Source organism: Phyllobates terribilis, unplaced genomic scaffold (genome assembly GCF_046119375.1).
Source record: "Phyllobates terribilis strain yellow unplaced genomic scaffold, ASM4611937v1 Scaffold_11__3_contigs__length_659146591, whole genome shotgun sequence".
NCBI lineage: Eukaryota > Metazoa > Chordata > Amphibia > Anura > Dendrobatidae > Phyllobates > Phyllobates terribilis.
Genome location: NW_027362771.1, coordinates 562,719,885 through 562,732,879, shown reverse-complemented (window position 1 = coordinate 562,732,879; position 12,995 = coordinate 562,719,885). Strand labels below are relative to the sequence as shown.

General features: G+C 43.6%; 22 non-coding genes across 22 annotated transcripts; all 22 read right to left on the bottom strand.

The window, feature by feature from the left end:
- Positions 1–508: 508 nt before the first annotated feature.
- TRNAI-AAU (transfer RNA isoleucine (anticodon AAU)) lies at positions 509–582 on the bottom strand. Its single transcript has one exon. It is a non-coding gene; the product is annotated as a tRNA-Ile (tRNA).
- Positions 583–844: 262 nt separating this feature from the next.
- On the bottom strand, positions 845–916 carry TRNAD-GUC (transfer RNA aspartic acid (anticodon GUC)). Its single transcript has one exon. It is a non-coding gene; the product is annotated as a tRNA-Asp (tRNA).
- Positions 917–1,516: 600 nt separating this feature from the next.
- On the bottom strand, positions 1,517–1,590 carry TRNAI-AAU (transfer RNA isoleucine (anticodon AAU)). Its single transcript has one exon. It is a non-coding gene; the product is annotated as a tRNA-Ile (tRNA).
- Positions 1,591–1,852: 262 nt separating this feature from the next.
- On the bottom strand, positions 1,853–1,924 carry TRNAD-GUC (transfer RNA aspartic acid (anticodon GUC)). The gene has a single exon. It is a non-coding gene; the product is annotated as a tRNA-Asp (tRNA).
- A 600-nt stretch (positions 1,925–2,524) lies between these two features.
- TRNAI-AAU (transfer RNA isoleucine (anticodon AAU)) lies at positions 2,525–2,598 on the bottom strand. Its single transcript has one exon. It is a non-coding gene; the product is annotated as a tRNA-Ile (tRNA).
- Positions 2,599–3,539: 941 nt separating this feature from the next.
- On the bottom strand, positions 3,540–3,613 carry TRNAI-AAU (transfer RNA isoleucine (anticodon AAU)). Its single transcript has one exon. It is a non-coding gene; the product is annotated as a tRNA-Ile (tRNA).
- Positions 3,614–3,875: 262 nt separating this feature from the next.
- TRNAD-GUC (transfer RNA aspartic acid (anticodon GUC)) lies at positions 3,876–3,947 on the bottom strand. Its single transcript has one exon. It is a non-coding gene; the product is annotated as a tRNA-Asp (tRNA).
- Positions 3,948–4,547: 600 nt separating this feature from the next.
- TRNAI-AAU (transfer RNA isoleucine (anticodon AAU)) lies at positions 4,548–4,621 on the bottom strand. The gene has a single exon. It is a non-coding gene; the product is annotated as a tRNA-Ile (tRNA).
- A 941-nt stretch (positions 4,622–5,562) lies between these two features.
- On the bottom strand, positions 5,563–5,636 carry TRNAI-AAU (transfer RNA isoleucine (anticodon AAU)). Its single transcript has one exon. It is a non-coding gene; the product is annotated as a tRNA-Ile (tRNA).
- Positions 5,637–5,898: 262 nt separating this feature from the next.
- TRNAD-GUC (transfer RNA aspartic acid (anticodon GUC)) lies at positions 5,899–5,970 on the bottom strand. Its single transcript has one exon. It is a non-coding gene; the product is annotated as a tRNA-Asp (tRNA).
- A 600-nt stretch (positions 5,971–6,570) lies between these two features.
- On the bottom strand, positions 6,571–6,644 carry TRNAI-AAU (transfer RNA isoleucine (anticodon AAU)). Its single transcript has one exon. It is a non-coding gene; the product is annotated as a tRNA-Ile (tRNA).
- Positions 6,645–6,906: 262 nt separating this feature from the next.
- On the bottom strand, positions 6,907–6,978 carry TRNAD-GUC (transfer RNA aspartic acid (anticodon GUC)). The gene has a single exon. It is a non-coding gene; the product is annotated as a tRNA-Asp (tRNA).
- A 600-nt stretch (positions 6,979–7,578) lies between these two features.
- On the bottom strand, positions 7,579–7,652 carry TRNAI-AAU (transfer RNA isoleucine (anticodon AAU)). Its single transcript has one exon. It is a non-coding gene; the product is annotated as a tRNA-Ile (tRNA).
- A 262-nt stretch (positions 7,653–7,914) lies between these two features.
- TRNAD-GUC (transfer RNA aspartic acid (anticodon GUC)) lies at positions 7,915–7,986 on the bottom strand. Its single transcript has one exon. It is a non-coding gene; the product is annotated as a tRNA-Asp (tRNA).
- Positions 7,987–8,586: 600 nt separating this feature from the next.
- TRNAI-AAU (transfer RNA isoleucine (anticodon AAU)) lies at positions 8,587–8,660 on the bottom strand. The gene has a single exon. It is a non-coding gene; the product is annotated as a tRNA-Ile (tRNA).
- Positions 8,661–8,929: 269 nt separating this feature from the next.
- TRNAD-GUC (transfer RNA aspartic acid (anticodon GUC)) lies at positions 8,930–9,001 on the bottom strand. The gene has a single exon. It is a non-coding gene; the product is annotated as a tRNA-Asp (tRNA).
- Positions 9,002–9,601: 600 nt separating this feature from the next.
- On the bottom strand, positions 9,602–9,675 carry TRNAI-AAU (transfer RNA isoleucine (anticodon AAU)). Its single transcript has one exon. It is a non-coding gene; the product is annotated as a tRNA-Ile (tRNA).
- Positions 9,676–9,937: 262 nt separating this feature from the next.
- Positions 9,938–10,009, bottom strand: TRNAD-GUC (transfer RNA aspartic acid (anticodon GUC)). Its single transcript has one exon. It is a non-coding gene; the product is annotated as a tRNA-Asp (tRNA).
- A 600-nt stretch (positions 10,010–10,609) lies between these two features.
- Positions 10,610–10,683, bottom strand: TRNAI-AAU (transfer RNA isoleucine (anticodon AAU)). The gene has a single exon. It is a non-coding gene; the product is annotated as a tRNA-Ile (tRNA).
- Positions 10,684–10,952: 269 nt separating this feature from the next.
- On the bottom strand, positions 10,953–11,024 carry TRNAD-GUC (transfer RNA aspartic acid (anticodon GUC)). Its single transcript has one exon. It is a non-coding gene; the product is annotated as a tRNA-Asp (tRNA).
- A 600-nt stretch (positions 11,025–11,624) lies between these two features.
- On the bottom strand, positions 11,625–11,698 carry TRNAI-AAU (transfer RNA isoleucine (anticodon AAU)). The gene has a single exon. It is a non-coding gene; the product is annotated as a tRNA-Ile (tRNA).
- Positions 11,699–12,639: 941 nt separating this feature from the next.
- On the bottom strand, positions 12,640–12,713 carry TRNAI-AAU (transfer RNA isoleucine (anticodon AAU)). The gene has a single exon. It is a non-coding gene; the product is annotated as a tRNA-Ile (tRNA).
- Between the last annotated feature and the right edge of the window lie 282 nt (positions 12,714–12,995).

Genomic DNA, 12,995 nt, shown 5'->3' with positions numbered 1-12,995 from the left:
TTTCATTTTTGTGCTTTCATTTGTGCAAAAAGCCATAACTTTTTAAATTTTTCTATAGATGTAGCCGCATGAGGGCTTGATTTCTACAGGACAAATTGCAGCTTTCAATGACACTAGCCATTTTACCATGTCATGTACTGTAAAATGGGAAAAATATTACAAATGGGCTGAGATTGTGAAGAAAACTGCAATTTGCACTCACTCGGCAGAGTATGAGAGAATTGGGCCAGGTTCAGTCATTCGTCCTTTTTGATAACACCTTTCGCTGCCCGCTTTGATGCCCGTTATTGTGCCACTAGTATATTTTTCTGTAGCAGCTTTCCAGTGTGTTCACCTCGGGGGACCTGACAGAATTGACATTTATTTTTGTGAATTTTTTTATCTCTTTATTAAACTAGTAAAATGAGAAAAGAAAATGATGCAACAAAGAAACTGCTAAGAAGCAAAAAGCTTCAGCGTTGATCTACCTGTGACCCAATGAGGGAAGGTGACTGGTAAGGGCTGTTTTTGGCCAGTACGGGGATCGGACCCGCGACCTTGGCGTTATTAGCACCACGCTCTAACCAACTGAGCTAACCGGCCATCTGTGTGGGGCTCACCCCTACAGGACAAACTGGAAATATGTGAGAGCGAGCGCAATCATTCTTTTTTGAGGGATGGATTTATCCCACATGTGGTGATTGTTGGTGGCAGATGCCCCTGAAGCGATTGACAATCAAACAATAAAATGAAACGACAGCTCCTGAATACGAATATATTGCCGGATTAATTACATTTTCAATGCAATTTGAAGTACTGCTTCAGATTCCAGAGCTCCAGAGTCCAGAGTCACAATGTAAAAGACCTCCCCGTCGGGGAATCGAACCCCAGTCTCCCGCGTGACAGGCGGGGATACTCACCACTATACTAACGAGGAATGGCTGTGCTGTGATCTCTGACGCAACACGACTAGAAAGTAAACACGAGGCATGTGAGTGATGATGTGAACAACTGTGGGCCCTGCTCACTTTTCATTTTTGTGCTTTCATTTGTGCAAAAAGCCATAACTTTTTAAATTTTTCTATAGATGTAGCCGCATGAGGGCTTGATTTCTACAGGACAAATTGCAGCTTTCAATGACACTAGCCATTTTACCATGTCATGTACTGTAAAATGGGAAAAATATTACAAATGGGCTGAGATTGTGAAGAAAACTGCAATTTGCACTCACTCGGCAGAGTATGAGAGAATTGGGCCAGGTTCAGTCATTCGTCCTTTTTGATAACACCTTTCGCTGCCCGCTTTGATGCCCGTTATTGTGCCACTAGTATATTTTTCTGTAGCAGCTTTCCAGTGTGTTCACCTCGGGGGACCTGACAGAATTGACATTTATTTTTGTGAATTTTTTTATCTCTTTATTAAACTAGTAAAATGAGAAAAGAAAATGATGCAACAAAGAAACTGCTAAGAAGCAAAAAGCTTCAGCGTTGATCTACCTGTGACCCAATGAGGGAAGGTGACTGGTAAGGGCTGTTTTTGGCCAGTACGGGGATCGGACCCGCGACCTTGGCGTTATTAGCACCACGCTCTAACCAACTGAGCTAACCGGCCATCTGTGTGGGGCTCACCCCTACAGGACAAACTGGAAATATGTGAGAGCGAGCGCAATCATTCTTTTTTGTGGGATGGATTTATCCCACATGTGGTGATTGTTGGTGGCAGATGCCCCTGAAGCGATTGACAATCAAACAATAAAATGAAACGACAGCTCCTGAATACGAATATATTGCCGGATTAATTACATTTTCAATGCAATTTGAAGTACTGCTTCAGATTCCAGAGCTCCAGAGTCCAGAGTCACAATGTAAAAGACCTCCCCGTCGGGGAATCGAACCCCAGTCTCCCGCGTGACAGGCGGGGATACTCACCACTATACTAACGAGGAATGGCTGTGCTGTGATCTCTGACGCAACATGACTAGAAAGTAAACACGAGGCATGTGAGTGATGATGTGAACAACTGTGGGCCCTGCTCACTTTTCATTTTTGTGCTTTCATTTGTGCAAAAAGCCATAACTTTTTAAATTTTTCTATAGATGTAGCCGCATGAGGGCTTGATTTCTACAGGACAAATTGCAGCTTTCAATGACACTAGCCATTTTACCATGTCATGTACTGTAAAATGGGAAAAATATTACAAATGGGCTGAGATTGTGAAGAAAACTGCAATTTGCACTCACTCGGCAGAGTATGAGAGAATTGGGCCAGGTTCAGTCATTCGTCCTTTTTGATAACACCTTTCGCTGCCCGCTTTGATGCCCGTTATTGTGCCACTAGTATATTTTTCTGTAGCAGCTTTCCAGTGTGTTCACCTCGGGGGACCTGACAGAATTGACATTTATTTTTGTGAATTTTTTTATCTCTTTATTAAACTAGTAAAATGAGAAAAGAAAATGATGCAACAAAGAAACTGCTAAGAAGCAAAAAGCTTCAGCGTTGATCTACCTGTGACCCAATGAGGGAAGGTGACTGGTAAGGGCTGTTTTTGGCCAGTACGGGGATCGGACCCGCGACCTTGGCGTTATTAGCACCACGCTCTAACCAACTGAGCTAACCGGCCATCTGTGTGGGGCTCACCCCTACAGGACAAACTGGAAATATGTGAGAGCGAGCGCAATCATTCTTTTTTGAGGGATGGATTTATCCCACATGTGGTGATTGTTGGTGGCAGATGCCCCTGAAGCGATTGACAATCAAACAATAAAATGAAACGACAGCTCCTGAATACGAATATATTGCCGGATTAATTACATTTTCAATGCAATTTGAAGTACTGCTTCAGATTCCAGAGCTCCAGAGTCCAGAGTCCAGAGTCACAATGTAAAAGACCTCCCCGTCGGGGAATCGAACCCCAGTCTCCCGCGTGACAGGTGGGGATACTCACCACTATACTAACGAGGAATGGCTGTGCTGTGATCTCTGACGCAACACGACTAGAAAGTAAACACGAGGCATGTGAGTGATGATGTGAACAACTGTGGGCCCTGCTCACTTTTCATTTTTGTGCTTTCATTTGTGCAAAAAGCCATAACTTTTTAAATTTTTCTATAGATGTAGCCGCATGAGGGCTTGATTTCTACAGGACAAATTGCAGCTTTCAATGACACTAGCCATTTTACCATGTCATGTACTGTAAAATGGGAAAAATATTACAAATGGGCTGAGATTGTGAAGAAAACTGCAATTTGCACTCACTCGGCAGAGTATGAGAGAATTGGGCCAGGTTCAGTCATTCGTCCTTTTTGATAACACCTTTCGCTGCCCGCTTTGATGCCCGTTATTGTGCCACTAGTATATTTTTCTGTAGCAGCTTTCCAGTGTGTTCACCTCGGGGGACCTGACAGAATTGACATTTATTTTTGTGAATTTTTTTATCTCTTTATTAAACTAGTAAAATGAGAAAAGAAAATGATGCAACAAAGAAACTGCTAAGAAGCAAAAAGCTTCAGCGTTGATCTACCTGTGACCCAATGAGGGAAGGTGACTGGTAAGGGCTGTTTTTGGCCAGTACGGGGATCGGACCCGCGACCTTGGCGTTATTAGCACCACGCTCTAACCAACTGAGCTAACCGGCCATCTGTGTGGGGCTCACCCCTACAGGACAAACTGGAAATATGTGAGAGCGAGCGCAATCATTCTTTTTTGTGGGATGGATTTATCCCACATGTGGTGATTGTTGGTGGCAGATGCCCCTGAAGCGATTGACAATCAAACAATAAAATGAAACGACAGCTCCTGAATACGAATATATTGCCGGATTAATTACATTTTCAATGCAATTTGAAGTACTGCTTCAGATTCCAGAGCTCCAGAGTCCAGAGTCACAATGTAAAAGACCTCCCCGTCGGGGAATCGAACCCCAGTCTCCCGCGTGACAGGCGGGGATACTCACCACTATACTAACGAGGAATGGCTGTGCTGTGATCTCTGACGCAACACGACTAGAAAGTAAACACGAGGCATGTGAGTGATGATGTGAACAACTGTGGGCCCTGCTCACTTTTCATTTTTGTGCTTTCATTTGTGCAAAAAGCCATAACTTTTTAAATTTTTCTATAGATGTAGCCGCATGAGGGCTTGATTTCTACAGGACAAATTGCAGCTTTCAATGACACTAGCCATTTTACCATGTCATGTACTGTAAAATGGGAAAAATATTACAAATGGGCTGAGATTGTGAAGAAAACTGCAATTTGCACTCACTCGGCAGAGTATGAGAGAATTGGGCCAGGTTCAGTCATTCGTCCTTTTTGATAACACCTTTCGCTGCCCGCTTTGATGCCCGTTATTGTGCCACTAGTATATTTTTCTGTAGCAGCTTTCCAGTGTGTTCACCTCGGGGGACCTGACAGAATTGACATTTATTTTTGTGAATTTTTTTATCTCTTTATTAAACTAGTAAAATGAGAAAAGAAAATGATGCAACAAAGAAACTGCTAAGAAGCAAAAAGCTTCAGCGTTGATCTACCTGTGACCCAATGAGGGAAGGTGACTGGTAAGGGCTGTTTTTGGCCAGTACGGGGATCGGACCCGCGACCTTGGCGTTATTAGCACCACGCTCTAACCAACTGAGCTAACCGGCCATCTGTGTGGGGCTCACCCCTACAGGACAAACTGGAAATATGTGAGAGCGAGCGCAATCATTCTTTTTTGAGGGATGGATTTATCCCACATGTGGTGATTGTTGGTGGCAGATGCCCCTGAAGCGATTGACAATCAAACAATAAAATGAAACGACAGCTCCTGAATACGAATATATTGCCGGATTAATTACATTTTCAATGCAATTTGAAGTACTGCTTCAGATTCCAGAGCTCCAGAGTCCAGAGTCCAGAGTCACAATGTAAAAGACCTCCCCGTCGGGGAATCGAACCCCAGTCTCCCGCGTGACAGGTGGGGATACTCACCACTATACTAACGAGGAATGGCTGTGCTGTGATCTCTGACGCAACACGACTAGAAAGTAAACACGAGGCATGTGAGTGATGATGTGAACAACTGTGGGCCCTGCTCACTTTTCATTTTTGTGCTTTCATTTGTGCAAAAAGCCATAACTTTTTAAATTTTTCTATAGATGTAGCCGCATGAGGGCTTGATTTCTACAGGACAAATTGCAGCTTTCAATGACACTAGCCATTTTACCATGTCATGTACTGTAAAATGGGAAAAATATTACAAATGGGCTGAGATTGTGAAGAAAACTGCAATTTGCACTCACTCGGCAGAGTATGAGAGAATTGGGCCAGGTTCAGTCATTCGTCCTTTTTGATAACACCTTTCGCTGCCCGCTTTGATGCCCGTTATTGTGCCACTAGTATATTTTTCTGTAGCAGCTTTCCAGTGTGTTCACCTCGGGGGACCTGACAGAATTGACATTTATTTTTGTGAATTTTTTTATCTCTTTATTAAACTAGTAAAATGAGAAAAGAAAATGATGCAACAAAGAAACTGCTAAGAAGCAAAAAGCTTCAGCGTTGATCTACCTGTGACCCAATGAGGAAAGGTGACTGGTAAGGGCTGTTTTTGGCCAGTACGGGGATCGGACCCGCGACCTTGGCGTTATTAGCACCACGCTCTAACCAACTGAGCTAACCGGCCATCTGTGTGGGGCTCACCCCTACAGGACAAACTGGAAATATGTGAGAGCGAGCGCAATCATTCTTTTTTGTGGGATGGATTTATCCCACATGTGGTGATTGTTGGTGGCAGATGCCCCTGAAGCGATTGACAATCAAACAATAAAATGAAACGACAGCTCCTGAATACGAATATATTGCCGGATTAATTACATTTTCAATGCAATTTGAAGTACTGCTTCAGATTCCAGAGCTCCAGAGTCCAGAGTCACAATGTAAAAGACCTCCCCGTCGGGGAATCGAACCCCAGTCTCCCGCGTGACAGGCGGGGATACTCACCACTATACTAACGAGGAATGGCTGTGCTGTGATCTCTGACGCAACACGACTAGAAAGTAAACACGAGGCATGTGAGTGATGATGTGAACAACTGTGGGCCCTGCTCACTTTTCATTTTTGTGCTTTCATTTGTGCAAAAAGCCATAACTTTTTAAATTTTTCTATAGATGTAGCCGCATGAGGGCTTGATTTCTACAGGACAAATTGCAGCTTTCAATGACACTAGCCATTTTACCATGTCATGTACTGTAAAATGGGAAAAATATTACAAATGGGCTGAGATTGTGAAGAAAACTGCAATTTGCACTCACTCGGCAGAGTATGAGAGAATTGGGCCAGGTTCAGTCATTCGTCCTTTTTGATAACACCTTTCGCTGCCCGCTTTGATGCCCGTTATTGTGCCACTAGTATATTTTTCTGTAGCAGCTTTCCAGTGTGTTCACCTCGGGGGACCTGACAGAATTGACATTTATTTTTGTGAATTTTTTTATCTCTTTATTAAACTAGTAAAATGAGAAAAGAAAATGATGCAACAAAGAAACTGCTAAGAAGCAAAAAGCTTCAGCGTTGATCTACCTGTGACCCAATGAGGAAAGGTGACTGGTAAGGGCTGTTTTTGGCCAGTACGGGGATCGGACCCGCGACCTTGGCGTTATTAGCACCACGCTCTAACCAACTGAGCTAACCGGCCATCTGTGTGGGGCTCACCCCTACAGGACAAACTGGAAATATGTGAGAGCGAGCGCAATCATTCTTTTTTGTGGGATGGATTTATCCCACATGTGGTGATTGTTGGTGGCAGATGCCCCTGAAGCGATTGACAATCAAACAATAAAATGAAACGACAGCTCCTGAATACGAATATATTGCCGGATTAATTACATTTTCAATGCAATTTGAAGTACTGCTTCAGATTCCAGAGCTCCAGAGTCCAGAGTCACAATGTAAAAGACCTCCCCGTCGGGGAATCGAACCCCAGTCTCCCGCGTGACAGGCGGGGATACTCACCACTATACTAACGAGGAATGGCTGTGCTGTGATCTCTGACGCAACACGACTAGAAAGTAAACACGAGGCATGTGAGTGATGATGTGAACAACTGTGGGCCCTGCTCACTTTTCATTTTTGTGCTTTCATTTGTGCAAAAAGCCATAACTTTTTAAATTTTTCTATAGATGTAGCCGCATGAGGGCTTGATTTCTACAGGACAAATTGCAGCTTTCAATGACACTAGCCATTTTACCATGTCATGTACTGTAAAATGGGAAAAATATTACAAATGGGCTGAGATTGTGAAGAAAACTGCAATTTGCACTCACTCGGCAGAGTATGAGAGAATTGGGCCAGGTTCAGTCATTCGTCCTTTTTGATAACACCTTTCGCTGCCCGCTTTGATGCCCGTTATTGTGCCACTAGTATATTTTTCTGTAGCAGCTTTCCAGTGTGTTCACCTCGGGGGACCTGACAGAATTGACATTTATTTTTGTGAATTTTTTTATCTCTTTATTAAACTAGTAAAATGAGAAAAGAAAATGATGCAACAAAGAAACTGCTAAGAAGCAAAAAGCTTCAGCGTTGATCTACCTGTGACCCAATGAGGGAAGGTGACTGGTAAGGGCTGTTTTTGGCCAGTACGGGGATCGGACCCGCGACCTTGGCGTTATTAGCACCACGCTCTAACCAACTGAGCTAACCGGCCATCTGTGTGGGGCTCACCCCTACAGGACAAACTGGAAATATGTGAGAGCGAGCGCAATCATTCTTTTTTGAGGGATGGATTTATCCCACATGTGGTGATTGTTGGTGGCAGATGCCCCTGAAGCGATTGACAATCAAACAATAAAATGAAACGACAGCTCCTGAATACGAATATATTGCCGGATTAATTACATTTTCAATGCAATTTGAAGTACTGCTTCAGATTCCAGAGCTCCAGAGTCCAGAGTCACAATGTAAAAGACCTCCCCGTCGGGGAATCGAACCCCAGTCTCCCGCGTGACAGGCGGGGATACTCACCACTATACTAACGAGGAATGGCTGTGCTGTGATCTCTGACGCAACACGACTAGAAAGTAAACACGAGGCATGTGAGTGATGATGTGAACAACTGTGGGCCCTGCTCACTTTTCATTTTTGTGCTTTCATTTGTGCAAAAAGCCATAACTTTTTAAATTTTTCTATAGATGTAGCCGCATGAGGGCTTGATTTCTACAGGACAAATTGCAGCTTTCAATGACACTAGCCATTTTACCATGTCATGTACTGTAAAATGGGAAAAATATTACAAATGGGCTGAGATTGTGAAGAAAACTGCAATTTGCACTCACTCGGCAGAGTATGAGAGAATTGGGCCAGGTTCAGTCATTCGTCCTTTTTGATAACACCTTTCGCTGCCCGCTTTGATGCCCGTTATTGTGCCACTAGTATATTTTTCTGTAGCAGCTTTCCAGTGTGTTCACCTCGGGGGACCTGACAGAATTGACATTTATTTTTGTGAATTTTTTTATCTCTTTATTAAACTAGTAAAATGAGAAAAGAAAATGATGCAACAAAGAAACTGCTAAGAAGCAAAAAGCTTCAGCGTTGATCTACCTGTGACCCAATGAGGGAAGGTGACTGGTAAGGGCTGTTTTTGGCCAGTACGGGGATCGGACCCGCGACCTTGGCGTTATTAGCACCACGCTCTAACCAACTGAGCTAACCGGCCATCTGTGTGGGGCTCACCCCTACAGGACAAACTGGAAATATGTGAGAGCGAGCGCAATCATTCTTTTTTGAGGGATGGATTTATCCCACATGTGGTGATTGTTGGTGGCAGATGCCCCTGAAGCGATTGACAATCAAACAATAAAATGAAACGACAGCTCCTGAATACGAATATATTGCCGGATTAATTACATTTTCAATGCAATTTGAAGTACTGCTTCAGATTCCAGAGCTCCAGAGTCCAGAGTCCAGAGTCACAATGTAAAAGACCTCCCCGTCGGGGAATCGAACCCCAGTCTCCCGCGTGACAGGCGGGGATACTCACCACTATACTAACGAGGAATGGCTGTGCTGTGATCTCTGACGCAACACGACTAGAAAGTAAACACGAGGCATGTGAGTGATGATGTGAACAACTGTGGGCCCTGCTCACTTTTCATTTTTGTGCTTTCATTTGTGCAAAAAGCCATAACTTTTTAAATTTTTCTATAGATGTAGCCGCATGAGGGCTTGATTTCTACAGGACAAATTGCAGCTTTCAATGACACTAGCCATTTTACCATGTCATGTACTGTAAAATGGGAAAAATATTACAAATGGGCTGAGATTGTGAAGAAAACTGCAATTTGCACTCACTCGGCAGAGTATGAGAGAATTGGGCCAGGTTCAGTCATTCGTCCTTTTTGATAACACCTTTCGCTGCCCGCTTTGATGCCCGTTATTGTGCCACTAGTATATTTTTCTGTAGCAGCTTTCCAGTGTGTTCACCTCGGGGGACCTGACAGAATTGACATTTATTTTTGTGAATTTTTTTATCTCTTTATTAAACTAGTAAAATGAGAAAAGAAAATGATGCAACAAAGAAACTGCTAAGAAGCAAAAAGCTTCAGCGTTGATCTACCTGTGACCCAATGAGGGAAGGTGACTGGTAAGGGCTGTTTTTGGCCAGTACGGGGATCGGACCCGCGACCTTGGCGTTATTAGCACCACGCTCTAACCAACTGAGCTAACCGGCCATCTGTGTGGGGCTCACCCCTACAGGACAAACTGGAAATATGTGAGAGCGAGCGCAATCATTCTTTTTTGAGGGATGGATTTATCCCACATGTGGTGATTGTTGGTGGCAGATGCCCCTGAAGCGATTGACAATCAAACAATAAAATGAAACGACAGCTCCTGAATACGAATATATTGCCGGATTAATTACATTTTCAATGCAATTTGAAGTACTGCTTCAGATTCCAGAGCTCCAGAGTCCAGAGTCACAATGTAAAAGACCTCCCCGTCGGGGAATCGAACCCCAGTCTCCCACGTGACAGGCGGGGATACTCACCACTATACTAACGAGGAATGGCTGTGCTGTGATCTCTGACGCAACACGACTAGAAAGTAAACACGAGGCATGTGAGTGATGATGTGAACAACTGTGGGCCCTGCTCACTTTTCATTTTTGTGCTTTCATTTGTGCAAAAAGCCATAACTTTTTAAATTTTTCTATAGATGTAGCCGCATGAGGGCTTGATTTCTACAGGACAAATTGCAGCTTTCAATGACACTAGCCATTTTACCATGTCATGTACTGTAAAATGGGAAAAATATTACAAATGGGCTGAGATTGTGAAGAAAACTGCAATTTGCACTCACTCGGCAGAGTATGAGAGAATTGGGCCAGGTTCAGTCATTCGTCCTTTTTGATAACACCTTTCGCTGCCCGCTTTGATGCCCGTTATTGTGCCACTAGTATATTTTTCTGTAGCAGCTTTCCAGTGTGTTCACCTCGGGGGACCTGACAGAATTGACATTTATTTTTGTGAATTTTTTTATCTCTTTATTAAACTAGTAAAATGAGAAAAGAAAATGATGCAACAAAGAAACTGCTAAGAAGCAAAAAGCTTCAGCGTTGATCTACCTGTGACCCAATGAGGGAAGGTGACTGGTAAGGGCTGTTTTTGGCCAGTACGGGGATCGGACCCGCGACCTTGGCGTTATTAGCACCACGCTCTAACCAACTGAGCTAACCGGCCATCTGTGTGGGGCTCACCCCTACAGGACAAACTGGAAATATGTGAGAGCGAGCGCAATCATTCTTTTTTGAGGGATGGATTTATCCCACATGTGGTGATTGTTGGTGGCAGATGCCCCTGAAGCGATTGACAATCAAACAATAAAATGAAACGACAGCTCCTGAATACGAATATATTGCCGGATTAATTACATTTTCAATGCAATTTGAAGTACTGCTTCAGATTCCAGAGCTCCAGAGTCCAGAGTCCAGAGTCACAATGTAAAAGACCTCCCCGTCGGGGAATCGAACCCCAGTCTCCCGCGTGACAGGCGGGGATACTCACCACTATACTAACGAGGAATGGCTGTGCTGTGATCTCTGACGCAACACGACTAGAAAGTAAACACGAGGCATGTGAGTGATGATGTGAACAACTGTGGGCCCTGCTCACTTTTCATTTTTGTGCTTTCATTTGTGCAAAAAGCCATAACTTTTTAAATTTTTCTATAGATGTAGCCGCATGAGGGCTTGATTTCTACAGGACAAATTGCAGCTTTCAATGACACTAGCCATTTTACCATGTCATGTACTGTAAAATGGGAAAAATATTACAAATGGGCTGAGATTGTGAAGAAAACTGCAATTTGCACTCACTCGGCAGAGTATGAGAGAATTGGGCCAGGTTCAGTCATTCGTCCTTTTTGATAACACCTTTCGCTGCCCGCTTTGATGCCCGTTATTGTGCCACTAGTATATTTTTCTGTAGCAGCTTTCCAGTGTGTTCACCTCGGGGGACCTGACAGAATTGACATTTATTTTTGTGAATTTTTTTATCTCTTTATTAAACTAGTAAAATGAGAAAAGAAAATGATGCAACAAAGAAACTGCTAAGAAGCAAAAAGCTTCAGCGTTGATCTACCTGTGACCCAATGAGGGAAGGTGACTGGTAAGGGCTGTTTTTGGCCAGTACGGGGATCGGACCCGCGACCTTGGCGTTATTAGCACCACGCTCTAACCAACTGAGCTAACCGGCCATCTGTGTGGGGCTCACCCCTACAGGACAAACTGGAAATATGTGAGAGCGAGCGCAATCATTCTTTTTTGAGGGATGGATTTATCCCACATGTGGTGATTGTTGGTGGCAGATGCCCCTGAAGCGATTGACAATCAAACAATAAAATGAAACGACAGCTCCTGAATACGAATATATTGCCGGATTAATTACATTTTCAATGCAATTTGAAGTACTGCTTCAGATTCCAGAGCTCCAGAGTCCAGAGTCCAGAGTCACAATGTAAAAGACCTCCCCGTCGGGGAATCGAACCCCAGTCTCCCGCGTGACAGGTGGGGATACTCACCACTATACTAACGAGGAATGGCTGTGCTGTGATCTCTGACGCAACACGACTAGAAAGTAAACACGAGGCATGTGAGTGATGATGTGAACAACTGTGGGCCCTGCTCACTTTTCATTTTTGTGCTTTCATTTGTGCAAAAAGCCATAACTTTTTAAATTTTTCTATAGATGTAGCCGCATGAGGGCTTGATTTCTACAGGACAAATTGCAGCTTTCAATGACACTAGCCATTTTACCATGTCATGTACTGTAAAATGGGAAAAATATTACAAATGGGCTGAGATTGTGAAGAAAACTGCAATTTGCACTCACTCGGCAGAGTATGAGAGAATTGGGCCAGGTTCAGTCATTCGTCCTTTTTGATAACACCTTTCGCTGCCCGCTTTGATGCCCGTTATTGTGCCACTAGTATATTTTTCTGTAGCAGCTTTCCAGTGTGTTCACCTCGGGGGACCTGACAGAATTGACATTTATTTTTGTGAATTTTTTTATCTCTTTATTAAACTAGTAAAATGAGAAAAGAAAATGATGCAACAAAGAAACTGCTAAGAAGCAAAAAGCTTCAGCGTTGATCTACCTGTGACCCAATGAGGGAAGGTGACTGGTAAGGGCTGTTTTTGGCCAGTACGGGGATCGGACCCGCGACCTTGGCGTTATTAGCACCACGCTCTAACCAACTGAGCTAACCGGCCATCTGTGTGGGGCTCACCCCTACAGGACAAACTGGAAATATGTGAGAGCGAGCGCAATCATTCTTTTTTGAGGGATGGATTTATCCCACATGTGGTGATTGTTGGTGGCAGATGCCCCTGAAGCGATTGACAATCAAACAATAAAATGAAACAACAGCTCCTGAATACGAATATATTGCCGGATTAATTACATTTTCAATGCAATTTGAAGTACTGCTTCAGATTCCAGAGCTCCAGAGTCCAGAGTCCAGAGTCACAATGTAAAAGACCTCCCCGTCGGGG